The sequence below is a fragment of the Triticum urartu genome, chromosome 6 (genome assembly GCF_003073215.2).
Source record: "Triticum urartu cultivar G1812 chromosome 6, Tu2.1, whole genome shotgun sequence".
NCBI classification, from domain to species: Eukaryota; Viridiplantae; Streptophyta; class Magnoliopsida; order Poales; family Poaceae; genus Triticum; species Triticum urartu.
Window position 1 is genome coordinate 356,435,554 of NC_053027.1, and position 20,386 is coordinate 356,455,939.

The window sequence follows — 20,386 nt, forward strand, 5'->3', positions numbered from 1 at the left end:
CCGTTTGTGTATATATGTATATAAACTGAAAGAATGCAGTCGTCGGCTTCAGCCCCCATGCATATAATGCAGAGGTGCTCGCAAAAAACACGTGTTCACACTTAACCCAATGTCTTGGTCCTATTAAGGAGGTGATAGTGCAGCGAACGAGGCAACCGGACTATAATGCTTTAACACTTTCACTTAGCCATAGGAGTTTGACAGTGGGGCTACTAGATAGCCCCTGGTGGCTCTGCACTCTCCCGATCTCGGGGTGCGTACATGCCTGGCCGGAAAACGGCCCTTCGTTAAGGCGGAGGAATTCTAACATTCCGATAGGTCATCGAGTGGTTGACCAGTCTCACGCTATATCATGACAGTCAGTTTTCGGCTTTCTCTACTGTGGTGCTCGTCCGGATGAACCAGGGCACAATCGCAGTAGTTCTCCTAGTGCTGCCTTAGCCGATAAAGCGGAATGTAAGGCACCAAAACATAGGAGCCGGGCAAACCCAACATTTGACCAAAGACAATGATTCGAAGCTGATGCATATAAGGCCAAACTCGCGACGCCGAACACTCCCTAAGGTATTCGGTCTTTATGTTATAAACCAGGCCTAAATTGTGCCCTTTGTAAGAAGCCCCTTGTGTCCAGGTACGTGCATTATTCTGACGTGGCCACATGCCAAGACGTCAGCATCCTTCCCAATTGTGCTGAGAATTCGGTGGATGTGTATCAACAAGAGACAGTAAAAAAGGTTTACGCAGGGTCTTAATCTCAAAAGAATCCTTGGAACGGGTCCTTGCTGCACGTCTGCGCCTGTGTCTCCGTTGTGCCGTATCCTGGACAGGTGTAGCACGATGATCATCTGTGAAAGAGAGGAAATTAGGTGAAAAAGTTGTCGTGCAAAAAGATAGTTTTTAAAGAAACCATGTATAACTAAAAATGAGTAGAAATTGCCACTTGTCAGTGCGCGTTGAGCCCCTTGTATTTGCAATAGGGGTGTGGCCATCCACCCGGTACAAATTACATATAGCAGCGCCGGACTCATCTAACCGCGTCCGTGGTCTTGACGACCTATCAAATGCTTTAGTTGGTGAGGCCGTTTTTAGTGTGCGGCTGCCAAGGCAGTCGCATTCTCTTCGCCGCGCAAAGATCGCTTGATACTTCCGTTCACTGTAATGATGCCGCGTGGACAGGGCATCTTGAGCGTTAGGGAAGCGTAATGCGGTATTGCATTAACGCGAGAAAAAGCTTCGCGTCCAAGTAGTGCTTGATAGCCGCTTTGGAACGGAGCGATGTGGAAGGTTAAATGTTCGCTACGGAAGTTATCGGGGAAGTCGAATATAACCTTTAGTAGCAGGGAGCCCGTGCAATGAGCCCCTGGGCCTGGCGTTACTCCTTTAAAGGTGGTATTGCTATGGAAAATTTTCGTTGGGTCTATCCCCATTTCGTGAATTGTATCCTAGTATATCAGGTTGAGACTGCTGCCACCGTCCATCAGGACTCGTGTGAAGTGGTATCCGTTAATTATTGGGTCTAATACCAGGGCAGCCCATCCTGCACGCCAGATACTTGCTGAGTAATCACGATGGTCGAAAGTGATCGGTTGAGACGACCAGTGGCAGGACTCCGCGGTGGTATGCGTTTGGGCATATTTTTCTGGGAGTGCCGTTTTGTTTCTCCCCTTGATCACGTGTAACACGTTTACCATTTTGACTTCTGGTGGAAATTTCTTTTGTTCCCCAGTGTCTTGCTTGAGAGGCTCATCCTCGTGTGAAAGTGCGTTATATCGACTAGGGGGGTGAATAGGCGATTTTTATGAAATTCTTCACTGAGGAATTTGCCGGTGAGGAAATTCCTTAGCGAAGAACTACTAGCAGCGGAATAAGTACTCAAAAGTAAACATAACATAATACAAGCATAGTCATCATGATGAAATGAAGACAGGCACAAAGTACAGGAAGCGTAATCACAGGATAACACAGGATGAAGACAAACAGACTGAAGAAATTGAACTGAGGAAATTGAGAAAGTCTTCAGTCAAAGTCTTCAAACACAGATATGAACAAGCACACAACACAGTTATGAGGAAATGAAAGAGTTGAGGAAATAGAACCAGTAAGCTTGATGAAGACAATGATTTGGTAGACCAGTTCCAACTGCTGTCTCACTTGTACGTCTGGTTGGAGCGGCTGAGTATTTAAACTCGAGGACACAGTCCCGGACACCCAGTCAAGGACACTTAGTCCAAGACACCCAGTCCTCACCGTATTCTCCTTGAACTAAGGTCACATAGACCTCGTCCAATCACTCGTGGTAAGTCTTCAGGCGACTTCCAAACCTTCACAAACTTGGTCAATCGGTGATCCACAATTCCTCTTGGATGCTCTAGACCATGACGCCTAACCGTCTGGAAGAAGCACAGTCTTCAAAGGTAACAAGTGTCGGATCCACTCAGAATCAATCTCTTTAGTGATTCTCAATCACTTGGGTTTTGTATGTGTTTGGGATTTTGGTTTTTGGTTTTTCCTCACTTGATGATTTTCGCTCAAAGTCCTCGGAGGATGGGTTGCTCTCAGATGACAAGTGTCAGTTTCTCTTGGAGCAGCCAACCAGCTAGTGGTTGTAGGGGGCGGCTATTTATAGCCTAGGGAGCAGCCCGACATGATAAGACATAAATGCCCTTCAATGATATGATCGTTAGGTGGATAGATATTTTGGGACAGCTGGCGCATAGCACAGCAACGGTCGGAATTTTGAGTAGTAAAATCCTCAGGGCTATCATGTTCCTCATTGTGTAGGCAATCTGCACTGGCGAATTCCTAACTCCTCAGTTAGGACAAACTCCTCAGAGACCAGAAGAACTTCGTCTCTGTCACTGAAGAAATTGACTAAACTGTATGAGATTTCCAATGGCTTCACTCAAAGGGATTGGTAGATGTAGGATCTTGAGGTGAGCATCACATGGAAATTTTTCCTTAGTATTTCCTCGACCCCCTTTAACAGCACGATGTTTCCTATGACTCAAGATAGAGAAAAACAAAACTATGAAAACGAAAGTCTTCAAGCTTCATATTCCTCACATGAATATCAAGTCTTCATGGACACACCAATTTCTTCACTTTCAAAGTCTTCATGAAAGTCTTCAGAAATACCAAAATCTTCAGTCGAAGATATTCATTTTTAGGGTTCGACTTTTCCTGTAAATATCAAACTCCTCATAGACTTATAGACCTGTGTACACTTACAAACGCATTAGTCCCTTAACCTATAAGTCTTCAATACACCAAAATCACTAAGGGGCACTAGATGCACTTACAATCTCCCCGTTTTTGGTGATTGATGACAATATAGGTTAAGTTTTCAATGGGGATAAACATATGAAGTGTAACTACTGATATTGAGGAATTTGATTGCAAGATATAGAAGAACTCCCTCTGAAGATGTGCATAGTGAGGAATTTTCTTTTGAAGCAATGCACACTTGAAGAGTTGAATCATGGAGATCTCCCCCTATATCTTGTAATTCATACATGCATTTAACATATAATGTGAAGAATTTGAAATGCATGATGAAATATGGTGCCTGACGAAATTCAGCATGCGTGCAATAATATTAACGAGGAATAAGCATGCAGAATAGTGCATCAAAAGTATCATAGCACAGTGCATCAAAAGTATCAGAGCACCATCGGGTTTAAAATTACAACTCAATCCAATAAAGTTTCAGAAGAACGAGAGTTGTAACTTAGCAAAAAAACGACCATATAGTAGACCCGCTTGAAGACTAACTCATATTTCTCCCCCTTTGTCATCGAATGACCAAATGGATCGAAAATGAGGACTAACGCCCCTGAAGATAATCATGTTGATGAAGGAGCGCCAACATTGTTGGGGTCGTTTGTTGATGTAGGGCCTGCCGCAGTGTCATCCAAATCTTCATGTTCATCAGTGTCGCGTGATGAAGAAAATGAGCTGGCCACCAGAGAAGGAACTTGGACCTTCTTGAATTTCTTCGGTGGAGGTGCAGACCAGTCAAAATCTTCTTTGAGACCCATGTTCTTCAGATCTTCTTCACCATATAGATGTGACAGGATTTCCCAGGTGCGACCAAAGACTTGATGGAGGTAGTAGTGGTTTTTCTTCACTCCATTGTGTGTGGCAGTCATGTTGTGAAGAAGTGAACCAAACTGACGCTTAACCCATTTGTGATTTCGATCCACCTTCTGGTGAAGACTAAGCGGAAGTTCACGGTTAGTCATCACGCGTGGAACAGTGGCTTGAGGAGTGGACTTAGGTGCATTGGCAGAGTCATGTGTGGCAGAGTCATCATTGGTGGAATAAGATGCAGCTTTGCGAAACTGACCATCCAATGGATGAATGCCTTCATCTACTATAGCTGGTGCCTTGCCCTTTCCATCAACTGAGGAATATGTCTGCTTGAGGACTTCAATTAGGGGCAAGTAGCTGAGGTGATTCTGGAAATCAGCTTTGTAGTTGAGTGAAGACCTTGTCCTGAGGAATCTCATGATCCAGGGTGCATAGGGCTTCAGCTCAAACGGAGACAGTGCAACATTGGCCATAGTCCTCATGAAGAAATCGTGATAATTGACAGGAATGCCATGAACGATGTTGAATACCAGATTCTTCATGATGCCAACAATTTCCTCATCAGATGAGTCGTGGCCTTTGATAGGACTGATTGTCCTCGTAAGAATACGATAGACAATTCTGGGCACGTACAACAATTCCTTCATGAGGAATTTGGTTCTTGGTGCTTGACCTGGCTTCAAAGGTTTCATCAGCACCTGCATGTAATGATGTGTGAGCTCAGGTTCACTATAGATGCAGCGAGCTTCTTCAAGGGGAGGACTGAGTGGTAGAGGACGAAGCAATTCAGAGGCTGGTGTAGTGTAGTGAGTGTTTTCAGACATACAGTCCAACACCCATGAATTCATATCTTCAGCATCTCCGGTGATGTGCAATGTTGCATAGAATTGAAGAATCAGTTCTTCATTCCAATCGCAGATGTCTGAGTAAAAGTTGAGCAGTCCAGCGTCGTGAAGAACACTCAGGACTGGTGCGAAGCACGGTAGAGATTCCATATCCACGTGAGGAATATGCTCATGGTAGAAAATCTTCTCCTTGTTGAACAACACTAAGGAATAGAAATTGGCTTGACTGGCAGTCCAGAAACGCCTCTTCCTAATGCGAGCAGAGTCATACGGGTTGTAGTCTTCGAAGAATACGTGCTCGCCGAAGAAATCATCAGCCTTGAACTTTTGCTTGCGTGAGAATGGATCCTTTGGCTTTGGCAGAGGAGTGTCAGTGAGTTGCATCACGACCTTAGGAATCTCAATCGCAGGTTCTTCAGGCTGAGGAGTTTCTGTTCCTCCTCAGTGGCAGTCTACGTCGTTGGTTGTTCAGCAGCAGCAGTTTCTTCAGCGCTAGTGGCTGGAATTTCCTCATGGACAGATGCAGTGGGATGAGTTTCTTCAGAACCAATGTGAACAGTTTGTGTGGGGGACTGAGGAATTTGCTGTAGAGGGGTGAACATTGGAGAGTTTGGATGCTGACTTTCCCAGAATTCATCACTGATTACGGGTGTGGAGCAGCCAATGTCCACATCTTCATCTTCCATTTCTTCAATGCTGGCCTCTTCAGCTGTGAACTGAGGCATAGGCGAGGAGATGATAGGTGTTGAAGGGATCGCATCCACTTCAATTTCTTCATCCAATGGTTCAGACGAAGCAGCAGAAGGAGTTTCTTCATCAGACCCGCTGGGGATCACATATTCTTTATCAAAAGGAACGAGGTCCTTTGATGGCCTGGTTGAGATGGGAACATCATCAATCGGATTTGCAAATGAGCTTGTCATAGGCGTCATTTTCTTCGGAGCTAAAGAATTTGAAGCAGCTGATGCTTTCCTTTTCTTCACAGCAGCACGCTCTACAGCCTTGGTCTTCTTCACATCTGATGCAGATGGAAGCATTGGAGTTGAAGTTGGTGCAGGAGCAGCTGAGGAATCTGGTTGATGTTATTTAGGCACAACTGATGCAGTTGCCCTGAGTTCTTCAGTTTCTTCAGGCACACCACTAGTGGTTGCCCTGGCAATTTCTTCAGCTGCTGGAATGCAGTCATCAGCCCTGGAACTCACATTATCTTCAGCAGCCTGATTGTCATCAGCGGTGCTGGCATTTTCTTCAGTAGGCTGAGCAGATGCTTCAGCCTGAGGAATTTCCTGTTGCGTTGGGGCTGCAACATTGGAAGTAAAGTTATCCGCAAGTTTCACAAAACGAACCTTGGCTCCAAGCCAATCAACACGATATGTGTCAAAGTCATCACTGAGTTTCTTAATCTCAGTCTGAATAGTGACAAGTTCTTCAGTTGTCATAGAGACAACGTTTTTCTTCAGATAGCGCTCTTTCTTGTACTGCGCTTTCTTGATCTGCCTAGCCTTCTCAAATTTCCAATTTTCTTCTTGAATGAAGTGGGTCAGCATGTGACTCTGGCCAGGAGTCAGCTTGCAGTCAGGCAAGGGAGTGTTGGGGTCCTTGTGCCAATCATCAATGTAGTCGAGGATCAGCTTGGGATCCAAAAGAAGTGGCACCTCTGAGCCTTTGGCTCTAGCGGCCCTGACTTGCCTGTCTCTGATGATTTCTGCAAGTTCATCATCATCAGCTTCGTCTTCATCAGACGACACTTGGAAAGCGACTTGTTTCTTTTGAGGACTTGGGCGAGGACCTCGTCCAGCAGTGGCCTTTGTCTTCAGCAGTGAGGGGCCAGCTAAGGAACTTGGTGCAGCTGAGGAACTAGCTGAGACACCTGAGGCAATGGAGATGCCGGTAGTCCTTTGGCACGAAGCGAGATGCACAGGTGCTGAGGATTTGGTCGGAACAGCTGAAGGCTTTGGCGGAGGAGCTGAGGACTTTGGAGGAACACGAGCAGCATGAGGAATTTGCCGTGAGGGCTTTGATGATTCTGGCCGTGAGGGCATTGCTGAGGAACTTGGCCTTGAGTGCATTGTTGGTGAAGCACTTGGCTTGCGCGCAGGCTTCTTTGACATAGCCTTCTTTGGCTTGACAGCAAAGGCCTCAGCAGAGGCAGCAGCAGCAGCAGCAGAGTCTTCATTGAATTTCCTCACTGCTTCTTTGGCTTTCTTAGCCAACTTGCCTTGGCGCTTGGCCCATTCATCAGGATAGTCTTCACCGCGCTTGAGGCTGGTGGGATCAGTGATTTGGCCAGGTGCCAATGGTGCTCTTGGGCATGGAGGATTGAGTGCGAATTTATTCATATACTTAGGAGTGACATATCTGTACTCCCTCCATTCTCTTGCCCATCTCCTCTCTATCTTCTGAACGCGCACTCTGCGCTCATTCTTGGTTTCCTCAATAGGTGTGCAGTACCCAGCATATATGTCATCAGGGATTTCAAATGCTGTATTTACCTCAGGCCTCTTTCCTCCCTTCTGTGGCTTCTTACCATCAGCCATTTTCTTCAGTTGAGGAATTTGAACAATCGAATTCTCTGAAGAAGTATGCAACTTTTCTTCGAGGAACGCTGCAAATGAGTTAGGTTGATGAGAACCCAGTGATTCAGCAGCTGACATGTGTACCTATGAACAGAGTATAGTTGCGAGGAATTTGGAGAGATCATATGCGTTCTCAGAAGGTTTTTCAAAATGAACAAGTTTGAGGAATTTGACCAGATGAGTCTTGAAGATTTTCACTAAGCGTTCTTTGTCTTAGGTTCCAGAGTTGTATAGATCGAAGATCTACACAATTGAGGAATCTTGAAGAAAAATGATGCTTAGAGAAACGAATCAAGAACGGATGACTCGTGAAGTGTTTAGTGTGTGAAGATATGAAGAAAAACACTTTTGAAGATTTTGTCGATAATCATTCGAATCAACAAGGGCAGTAAAAGTAACTTTTAATTACCCTAAATGAAGAACATGACGAACTGGAGTGAGGAGATGTGAAGTTCGTCTGTGTAGATCTTCCACGCCTAACTTGGCGGAGGAACACGGCTACGGCGGCGGCGGAGTGAAGATGTCCGCGGTCGGCGCGAGTACGTCAGCGACGAGGTCGAGGCAGTGAAGCTCTTCCTCACCGGCGGCGATGAAGTAGCGGTGGCGCTAGGGTTTGAGAAGCTCGAGCTGGAGAGAGAGGTCGAGCGGAGTAAAAGAAGTGAGGAAGGGAAGGAGGAGTATTTATAGCCACGGTGAAAAAAACTGCTCACCCGAAGAAATTGGACGAACATGCACCTGACCCTTCTCATTCGCATGACATGTGTCACCCACGTAGTGCGAGGTGGAGATCGTGTTAGATCGTGGGTGAGTGGATAAGTGTATCATGGGATGCGGAACAGTTTGAGTGGCAAAACCGAAAATTTCGGTAAGATAGGTTTTAAAGTTCCGTTCGCACTTTCTTCAGCTGTCAAGGACACAGTGAAGATTTTGAACGAGTTTCAAATAGAACGCACATGAAGAATTTGTGAACAGATTGGGTTGAGTATAGCATAGAGGGGAAGGGTCCGATCACATTCACTTAGCAGAAAACCAACTTGAAGAAATAGCAATAAGTGAATGTTGTAGAGGACATAAACTCATGTATATATATATGTATATATATAGGGTCGCGCTATTCGTCACCCTGGGTGAGGAATAGTTATTCTTCACCCCCCTCTATTTTACCATCAATGCACCGTAATTTTACGTTTCGTAAGTTTTGTCTTATTTTCGACGCAAAAAGAGACCGTAAGAAAATATATAATTGCCGTAAAATATATTTTATATTATGTAAAATTACAAACGTAAAAACATAGTCTAAAATACACATAAACTACAAATTTTCTTATCTTATGACCTATATTTTTATTTTCTTATGTCAAATTTTACGTAGTGAATCAATAGGAATGTAACTATTTGAATTTGAAACATAATTTAATTATGAAATGATCGTAACATTACCTCGGGTGAAGAATAACTTATTCTGCACCCTGGGTGATGAATAGTAACACTATATATATTTAATTATGAAATAATATATAGTGTTACTATTCATCACCCAGGGTGCAGAATAAGTTATTCTTCACCCGAGGTAATATATATATATAGTGTTACTATTCATCACCCAGGGTGCAGAATAAGTTATTCTTCACCCAAGGTAATGTTACGATAATTTCGTAATTAAATTATGTTTCAAATTCAAATAGTTACATTCCTATTGATTCACTACGTAAAATTTGACATAAGAAAATAAAAATATAGGTCATAAGACAAGAAAATTTGCAGTTTATGTGTATTTTAGACTATGTTTTTACGTTTGTAATTTTACATAACATAAAATATTTTTACGACGATTATATATTTTCTTACGGTCCCTTTTTGCGTCGGAAATAAGACAAAACTTACGGAACATAAAATTATGGTGCATTGATGGTAAAATAGAGGGGGTGAAGAATAACTATTCCTCACCCAGGGTAACAAATAGCGCGACCCTATATATATATATATGTAGACAATGAAGAAAAACGACGAAACCAGTGAAGACTATGCAAAGTTGAAGAATATGAATAATTTGAGGAATTTCAACTTTTGGTGGTGGCGTGACCCACCGTATAAGAATGATGATTTCAGACACCGCGTACAATTATCGTAGGGTTCTGAGAATCAAATTCTTCGTTAATTTCTTCACACTAAGAGTGTTATTCTTCATTGATTAAAGAAAAATGTTTCTTCATGTGTTGCACATCTAAGTCATCAATTTTGCATAAGTGTTAGGATGAGTGTCCTTTTCAAAGAACATTCAAAGATTCTAGGCTATTTAGCTCACACCGCAACTTGCTAAATCTCTTCTCATCCAAGGGCTTTGTGAAGATATCGGCTAGCTGTTCTTCAGTCTTCACATGCTCAATAGAAATGTCGCCCTTCAACACATGATCACGAAGAAAATGATGACGAATTTGAATGTGCTTTGTCTTCGAGTGCTGAACTGGGTTTTGAGCAATCTTGATGGCACTCTCATTGTCACAGAAGAGATGCACATTCTTCATGTTGACGCCGTAGTCCTTGAGAGTTTGCTTCATCCATAGCAATTGGGCACAGCAAGAACCAGCGGCAATGTTCTCAGCTTTAGTAGTAGATAGTGATACGCAGTTCTGTTTCTTCGAGGACCAACAGACCAAAGATCGTTCGAGGAAATGACATGTACCAGATATTGACTTGCGATCCACACGATCACCAGCATAGTCAGAGTCAGAATATCCAACAATATCAAAAGCCGAGCCCTTGGGGTACCATAATCCAAGTGTTGGTGTGTGAGCTAGATATCGAAGAATATGCTTCACAGCCTTATGGTGTGATTCCTTCGGTGCAGCTTGAAATTGGGCACACATGCAAACATTAAGCATTATATCTGGCCTAGATGCACATAAGTATAATAAGGAACCTATCATGGAGTGGTATACCTTATGATCAAAGTCAATACCATTTTCATCAGTGCACAGATGGCCATTTGTGGGCATAGGAATTTTGACGCCTTTGCAATCTTGCATGCCGAGTTTTCTCAGTACATCCTTGAGGTATTTCTCCTGAGATATGAATATGCCATTGTGTTGTTGACGAATTTGAAGACCTAAGAAGAATTTCAACTCTCCCATCCTAGAAATCTGATATTCTTCACTCATCATATAGGCAAATTCATCACTATAACGTTGGTCAGTACAGCCAAAGATAATATCATCAACATATACTTGGCACACAAACAATTCACCATAATAAGATTTAGTGAAAAGAGTAGGGTCGAGTGAACCGGGTTTGAAGCCTTTCTTCATGAAGAGTTCCTTCAAAGTATCATACCAAGTCCGTGGGGCCTGCTTGAGGCCATAGAGGGCCTTGTTGAGTCTGAAGACTTTGTCAGGATTCTTTGGATCTTCGAAACCTGGGGGTTGAGAAACATATACTTCTTCCTCAAGATTACCATTGAGGAATGCACTTTTCACATCCATTTGATATAAAGTGATATCATGATGGTTAGCATAAGCAAGTAATATGCGAATAGCCTCAAGTCTAGCAACAGGTGCAAAAGTTTCATCGAAATCAATTCCTTCAACCTGTGTGTAGCCTTGAGCTACAAGCCGTGCCTTATTCCACACCACAAGGCCATTTTCATCTTGCTTGTTGCGGTAGATCCACTTTGTGCCGATGATATTGTGCTTGCGAGGATCTGGACGTTTGACTAGTTCCCAGACATTGTTAAGCTCGAACTGATGTAATTCCTCTTGCATGGCCTGAATCCACTCAGGCTCCAGAAATGCTTCATCTACCTTACTGGGCTCTGTAATAGAGACAAAAGCATACTGCCCACAAAAGTTAGACAAATGTGAAGCTTTTGAGCGTGTGAGAGAACCTGGCACTTTGATGTCATTGATGTTCTTTTCAACTTGCACTTCTTTTGCAATGCGAGGATGAGCTGGTTGTCGTTGAAGAATTTGATCAGCATTTTCTTTAGCACCATTTTCTTCAGCATTTTCTTATGTGCATTAGCTCGACGTTCTTCATGTTATAGAATGAATTCTTCAGCAGATTCTTCAGTAGGAATGACATCCTCAGTAGCCTTGAACTTGATAGTTTCCTCAGGTGCTGGTTCATCTATCACAGTAGGTAGGTGCTCTATTTGCGAGCCATTAGTTTCATCGAACCGCACATCTACAGTTTCAACAACTTTGTGAAGAACTTTGTTGAAGACTCTGTAGGTGTGCGAGTCCTTTCCATAACCAAGCATAAAACCTTCATGTGCTTTCGGTGCAAATTTTGAGTTGTGATGAGGATCTCTAATCCAGCATTTAGCACCAAAGACTTTAAAATAACTTACATTGGGTTTCTTATCAGTGAGGAGTTCATAGGCAGTCTTTTTGAAGAATTTGTGAATATATACTCTGTTGATGATGTGGCATGCGGTATCAATTGCCTCAGTCTAGAAACGATGAGGCGTTTTGTATTCATCAAGCATAGTGCGAGCCATCTCAGCAAGAGTCCTATTCTTGCGCTCCACGATGCCGTTCTGCTGAGGAGTGTAAGGAGCAGATAACTCATGAGTAATACCAAGTTCATCAAGATAGTCATCGAGACTAGAATTCTTGAACTCAGTGCCATCGTCACTTCTGACGTGCTTGATCTTCACACCAAAGTTGGTTGAAGCCCTCGAGGAAAATCGTTTGAAGACTTCCTGCACTTCATGTTTGTAAGTAACAAGGTGTACCCATGTGTAGTGAGAATAATCATCAACAATAACAAAGCCATATTGAGATGCTTCATTTGAAATAGCAAAATAATGATTAGGACCAAAGAGATCCATGTGAAGTAATTCAAATGGGCGAGTGGTGGTCATGATAGTCTTTGCTGGATGCTTGGCCTTGGTCATCTTCCCAGCTTCACAGGCTCCGCATAGGTGATCCTTGAGGAATTTGACATTCTCGATGCCAATGACATGCTTCTTCTTCGCAAGCGTGTGCAAATTCCTCATGCCTGCATGACCAAGTCGTCGATGCCAGAACCAGCCTTCTAAAGATTTTGTAAGTAAGCACACGGCTGGTTGTGGTCCTGTAGAGAAATCAACAATATACAGGTCTCCTCTCCTAAAGCCTTCGAAGACTTTGGAATTGTCAGCTTCCATAACCACAACACAACAGTACTTGCCAAAGACAACAACCATATCAAGATCACAAAGCATTGAGACAGACATAAGGTTGTATCCTAAGGACTCAACAAGCATGACTTTGTCCATGTGTCGATCCTTTGTAATCGCAACCTTACCTAGACCCAATACCTGACTTTTGCCTTTGTCAGCAAAGATGATATGCTTCAGATGCGACGGAGATAATGGAGCATCCATCAATAGGTTCTTGTCACTAGTCATGTGGTTTGTACATCCACTATTGAGGACCCACTCAGTGGCTTTGGGTTGATCATCCTGCAGATGAATTAGTGCAGCTTACAAACTCATATACTTCATCAGTGAACAATATGACATCAATTCATCAGATCAATTTCATCAAGTAAAAGAACTAATAACGCAATATGAGGAGAGAAATGAAAGTTCATTTCTTCATGGTTAGCCTGCGTCCTTTCAGGCATGCTCAGTCTCCAGCAAATTCTTCAGACGATTATGTGCGTCTGGAGACCTGACCCTGCAGAAGAGATTAGTTCTTTTTCTTCACCACCCACATCTGAAGGGGTGGCAAAGAGTTCATTATTCTGCGAGCTCCATACGAGAAGGACGGCATAGAAGACAGTCCATTTCGTTTCACATAAGAGGGGTTAGAGTAAGCATAAGAGTATGCAGAGAAATTCTTCGAGGACTTATGGACATAATGATTTGAAGAATAATGCATATATCCATAATCCTTAGATCTTCCCTGCGGAACAAACGTGTTAGCATGATGATGTTCATATGAGCACTTTGCTCCATATGAGGAATTTTGTCCATATGAAGAATTTGATCTGGGGTTCCTATTCTTCACAAGTGGCGTCATGATGACATTCACCTGAAGATTTTCAAGACATATTTTGGGAACCCAGATTTTCTTCATAGGGGAGCCGTTCTTGCAGTTAGTGCCAACATATCTAGCAAATACTTCACCATTCTGATTTTTGAATAGCTTATAGTTGGAGTCAATTGACTCATCATCAGAATGAGGAGATTCACATGCAAATCCAGATAAGTTAGATGGATCAACTGGAGGTCCCTTTGCAGCGACCCACGTAGTTTTGGGGTACTGCTCAGGCTTCCAATATGTACCATCAGCATTGAGTTTCCTCTCAAAGGCGATACCCTCTTTCCTAGGGTTCCTGTTGAGGATCTGCTTTTTAAGCACATCACAAAGAGCCTGATGCCCTTTGAGGCTTTTGTACATGCCTGTCGTGTACAATTCCTTCAGCCCTGCACCGTCAGTGATACTAGCAATGTCCTCAAATGAGGAATTAGTGATAGCAGAGGCATGTGAAGAATTTGAAACATTAGCAGCATTTGAACATTCAAGTGAAGAATTAGTAGATTCATGTTCAATGCACTTCAAGCATGGTGGAACAAATTCTTCCTGAGAAGCGCTGATTTGTTGAGCAAGTAATGAATCGCGCTCCTTTTGAAGATGTTCATAACTCACACTTAGCTTCTCAAGGTCTTGCTTTCTTTGAAGAAATTCATAAGAAAGCTTCTCATGATCCGATAAGAGAGTGTTATGTTGATCTTGAAGGGTGTCATACTTAGTATGAAGTCTTTGAAGACTTTCAGCCAAAGATTTTGACTGATCCATTTCCTCACTCAACATATCATCGCACTTGTTTAGCATATAGTGAGCTTTTTCCAAAGCTCTTTGTTGTTTAGTAGCAAGGGAAGCATGTTTGACATAGCTGGGTCCAAATGCATCACCAGATTCATCATCACTGGACTCGGATAGGTAGCATTCAGTTACCTCAGCATCTTTTGCCATAAGGCATGATGCAGAAGATGATGATTCTGGTTCGAATGTCATCATTTTGAGAGATTCCTTCAAGTCCTCAAACCAAGGATCATGACAGGTTTGATGACCTTCATAGACCTCAGAGAGACGGTCCCAGATGAGCTTTGCATGATCGAGATGCATGATATTCCTGAACTGATTTTGTGACAGGCTGGAGCAGATGACATCCTTCGCCGTGAGGTTGAGAAGAGTATACTTGTGAATGTCATCAGCATCCGCCATCTTGCACAGATCAGTCAGGCCAATCTCAGTGACGGTCCATAACTCGCTGTTCATCGCCATGAGGCGTTTCTTCATCATGGCCTTCCACTTGGGATACTCGTGACCGTCAAAGATGGGGCATGTCACCTTCGTCATACCTGCGGTCGACATAACTAAAACTCCAGGCGGTTAAACCAAAATCACACAGAACAAGGGAGTACCTTGCTCTGATACCAATTGAAAGTGCGTTATATTGACTAGGGGGGTGAATAGGCAATTTTTATCAAAATTCTTCACTGAGGAATTTGCCGGTGAGGAAATTCCTTAGCGAAGAACTACTAGCAGCGGAATAAGTACTCAAAAGTAAACATAATAGAATACAATCATAGTCATCATGATGAAATGAAGACAGGCACAGAGTACAGGAAGCGTAATCACAGGATAACACAGGATGAAGACAAACAGACTGAAGAAATTGAACTGAGGAAATTGAGAAAGTCTTCAGTCAAAGTCTTCAAACACAGATATGAACAAGCACACAACACAGTTATGAGGAAATGAAAGAGTTGAGGAAATAGAACCAGTAAGCTTGATGAAGACAATGATTTGGTAGACCAGTTCCAACTGCTGTCTTAGTTGTACGTCTGGTTGGAGCGGCTGAGTATTTAAACTTGAGGACACACAGTCCCGGACACCCAGTCAAGGACACGTAGTCCAAGACACCCAGTCCTCACCGTATTCTCCTTGAACTAAGGTCACACAGACCTCGTCCAATCACTCATGGTAAGTCTTCAGGCGACTTCCAAACCTTCACAAACTTGGTCACTCGGTGATCCACAATTCCTCTTGGATGCTCTAGACCATGACGCCTAACCGTCTGGAAGAAGCACAGTCTTCAAAGGTAACAAGCGTCAGATCCACTCAGGATCAATCTCTTCAGTGATGCTCAATCACTTGGGGTTTGTAGGTGTTTGGGTTTTGGGTTTTTGGTTTTTCCTCACTTGATGATTTTCGCTCAAAGTCCTCGGAGGATGGGTTGCTCTCAGATGACAAGTGTCAGTTTCTCTTGGAGCAGCCAACCAGCTAGTGGTTGTAGGGGGCGGCTATTTATAGCCTAGGGAGTAGCCCGACATGATAAGACATAAATGCCCTTCAATGAGATGACCGTTAGGTGGATAGATATTTTGAGACAGCTGGCGCATAGCACAACAATGGTCGGAATTTTTAGTAGTAAAATCCTTAGGGCTATCATGTTCCTCACTGTGTAGGCAAACTCCTCAGTCAGGACAAATTCCTCAGAGACCAGAAGAACTTCGTCTCTGTCACTGAAGAAATTGACTGAACTGTATGAGATTTCCAATGGCTTCACTTGAAGGGATTGGTAGATGTAGGATTTTGAGTTGAGCATCACTTGGAAATTTTTCCTTAGTATTTCCTCGACCCCCTTTAACAGTACGGTGTTTCCTATGACTCAAGAAAGAGAAAAACAAAACTATGAAAACGAAAGTCTTCAAGCTTCATATTCCTCGCATGAATATCAAGTCTTCACGGACAAACCAATTTCTTCACTTTCAAAGTCTTCATGAAAGTCTTCAGAAATACGAAAATCTTCAGTCGAAGATATTCATTTTTAGGGGTCGACTTTTCTTGTAAATATCATACTCCTCATGGACTTATAGACCTGTGTACACTCACAAACGCATTAGTCCCTTAACCTATAAGTCTTCAATACACTAAAATCACGAGGGGGCACCAGATGCACTTACATCGTCTTCGCTTGGTGTATCCTCCCCCTTGTGACGGCGTTGAGCTTGCCAGACTGCTTGAAGACCCAACATTCTCTGTTGGTATGATTAGCTGGTTTACCAGGGGTGCTATGGATCTGACATATTTGGTCCAGAATTTTGTTTAGGCTGGACAGTTCATCTCTGGCGCCTTTAGAGGGCGGCTTTTGCTGACCTGGCCAAGAGCTTTTGAATTCGGTGTTTACTGTCATGCTCTTCGTGCTGTCTTCTTTATTCTGGCGTTTGTTATTGCTGTTGTGCCATGATTTCATGTTTCCATCTCTAACTTCAGATGTACTGGGGTCGCTGGTGCTGCATCTGGCTAGCCAGCTGTCCTCACCCGCACAAAAGCGGGTCATGAGGCTTGTTAATGCTGCCATTGTTCTCGGCTTTTCTTGGCCGAAGTGTCTAGCAATCCATTCTTCACGGACGCTATGCTTAAAAGCTGCCAAGGCTTCGACATCCGGACATTCGACAATTTGGTTCTTTTTAGTAAGAAACCTGTTCCAAAGCTTTCGGGCTGACTCTCCGGGCTGTTGAGTTATATGACTCAAATCATCCGCGTCCGGAGGTCGGACATAAGTCCCTTGAAAATTTGCCCGAAAAGCGTCTTCGAGCTCTTCCCAGCTTCCAATGGAGTTTTCGGGGAGGCTTTTAAGCCAGTGACGAGCCGGCCCTTTGAGCTTGAGGGGTAAGTACTTGATGGCGTGGAGATCATCTCCTCGAGCCATATGGATATGGAGGATATAGTCCTCAATCCAGACCCCAGGGTCTGTTGTTCCGTCGTATGCCTCTATGTTTACGGGTTTGAATCCCTCTGGAAATTCATGGTTCAGCACCTCATCGGTGAAACATAGGGGGTGTGCGGCACCCCTGTATCTGGGTGTACCACGTTGTTTGGATGTTTGTTGTGTTACATCGTATGCTGGGGCGCACTTGCGTGGTCCATAGATGGATCTGGTTGCGCCGTCCTTTTGGTGCGAGCCCTCGCGTGGATCGCGTATTGGCTTGTGAGTGGTGTTGTTTGCCGCTCTATGTTGGCCGTGAGGTCGTCTATCTGGCCAGGTGGCTGTTTTTATTTTTGTTTGTGGGGGGTCTGAGGCCTCCTCATCGAATTCAGGTAGCAACTTTCGCTTTGGGTAGCTCTTGGTGGGGCGATTGCCGCCGTACTTCGCTGCTGTGTTGAGTACTTTACTCCATCTGATTTGGAGTGTGTCCTGCGCATCCTTGAGCCTTTGCTTCTGCTTTTTCAGACTCCTCGCAGTGGCAACAAGCCTTTGACGGGCATTCTGCTGCTCCGAGTGCCTGTCCGGTGTTATGTCATCCGGACTATTATCTTTGACAGAATTGGTTTGTTCGGTTTGATTCTCCGTATTGCCGTGGTCCGGCAGTGGTTCGCCCAACTCCAACACTGGGTCTGTATGATCGTTATTTCTGCCGAGGCGAGATTTGGGGCGGCGTTTGCACCGCCGCTTTGACTTCTTCTCGAGGGAACAAGCCTTCGGTGTTTCCTTCCGTTCCTCGTCGTCGTCTTCTTTTGGTGTGTCCACCATGTATACGTCATATGATGAGGTGGACGTCCAGCGCCCTGTGAGCGGTGGTTCCTCTTCGCCTCCCGCATCGTCGTCCATACCGTCGATGTCTTCGGAGTCGAAATCGAGCATGTTGGTTGAGTCATCGACGGTGGCTATTAAGTGGGTGGTGGGTGGGCGTCGAATTTCTTCGTCGTCCGCATCCCAATCCTGTTGGCCATAACCCGGCCTGGGCTCTCCTGACAAAGAGAGAGACCTTAGTGAATTCAGAATGTCGCCAAAGGGCAAGTGCTGAAAGATATCCGCGATGGTGAATTCCATGATCGGCGCCCAATCGGATTCGATTGGCAGGGGCGTGGGCGGTTCGGAGTCAGAAAAAGAGTCAGGCACCTTGGAGTCACGGGGTGCGCAGAGGATTATGCTGGTGTTTGGCTCGATCGCCGTTGGGACTGCAGCCCCTGAGGCGGTGTCTAACCACCCGTCCTCGATTGGCGCAGTTGGCTCCGAGCTAAGGGTCGAAGCTGATGCGGGCGCGGCCTCTGGGGTACTGTTCGGCGGCAGAGCTAGGTCATACCCATCGCGATAGTGCGGCGCGCCCGGCTGTGGCTCGAATTCGTCGAAGATCGAGTCTCCATAGATGTCGGCCGTGTAGTTCAAACTTCCAAATCTGACCCGACGGCCAGGGGCGTAGCTTTCAATCTGCTCCAGATGGCCAAGCGAATTAGCCCCCAGTGCAAAGCCGCCAAATACGAAGGAGGAGATATCCATATCCGTATTGCCTAGCTTGCCTTCCACGCCAAGTAGAGTCCCATCCGGACACGAGACGAAGTCTTCAATCTTGTATCTTCATAGTCTAACAGTCCGGCCAATGGATATAGTCCGGTTGTCCGGAGACCCCCTAATCCAGGACTCCCTCAAAGAGACTGAAAGCAATAGCTATGGAGAGGAGGTTGATCATTCCAGTGCTGCCAATGGTCTAGGCAAGGATCCATGAAGAGAGGAGCATGCTTCTCTCTTCTTTCCCCATCCCCGTCCCTTTTGTTGTTTGTTTTAGTCCATGATATCCCCTGTGAACTACATGTGTGGTCTAAGGTGAAATTCTGGTTTTGTGCTTTGTTGTGTGGGTTGTAAATAAAGTTAAGTGAAATTGTTTTCTTTGTGGGTGAAGGTTTGTAATGCATGGGTTGTGATGTTTATGATCCTGTGGTTTTATCTTTTCTAGTGTAGCACCTGAGATGTGCTTGTGTTTGAATGTTGTGCTTGAATGTTGCTCTTAATTGAAACTGTTGTGAATCTATGTGCTGGAGTGTTGCTCTTAATTTCTATTTCTTTTGGTGAGCAGATAGTGACCTTGATGTCGTCCAAAAGAAGGTTGATGACTTTTATTACAGTGTAACTAGGCTTAAGAATAATCGTTCCAAGAGGTGAGTGCAGTTGGTCAATATTTACATCATCCATGTACCCCCTGTGAACTGCCTTTGGTTTCATACCTAAACTTCTTTACTCTATGTTTGCTAAACTTCTAATTTACTTCTCTTGTGCTGAACTTCTGGCCTTTTTGTACTGTACTTTCTGTTGTGATATAGCTGAACTTTTGTGCTTACATGTGTTACGAACTTCCTGAGTTCCTGATGCTGAACTTGTTTTACTTCCTATTGCTTTTATTTTAGATCAGCGAGTATGTTTCAAAACAATGAGTGTGAAGCTTCTATTGAGGATGTCGCAATATCTTTTGCTCCTCGCGGAATGCTTCGATCTAATGTGGCTGAGGTTGCACTCTACTGTCTATGTGCGAAGTACCAAGGATCGGATAAACTCATCCTGTCGTATTGGGTTTGTGTAAGTCAAGCATATAGTGATTTCTTTTCTGTTTCATTCCTTATCATTTTAGTTAAAAATTGATTGTCTCATTTTTTATTTTTCATATGTTGTTGTTGTCTGCATTATTTTAGGACAAGATTTTCAGAGGTTAATTTGATTCCCATGTGAGGAAGTACTTCTTGGCGAGTGGTCCAAATAGCATGGATGCACATGATTCGGTATGCAATATGTTGTTCTTTGCCTCTGTATTAGTTTTGCACTTCGATCCTCTGTGTTAATATTGTTTCATTTTTCTTTGTACCATTTGATATTAATTCTATGTTTTTAATGATTCGTGTGTTTATGTTGCTGCAGGTTGTTTTCCCCACTTTTGACCCACCTGAGATTCCTGCTTCCATGGGTGATGTTGGTCATTGGGTTTTGATATTTATTGACCTAGAGAATTCAAGGTTCCAGCTTCTCGACTCCTATTATGGATGAGAAGATCAATGTGCGGTATGCTTGTTTCGGCTGATGACCGATAACAACAAGAAGCTTTGGAGCGAT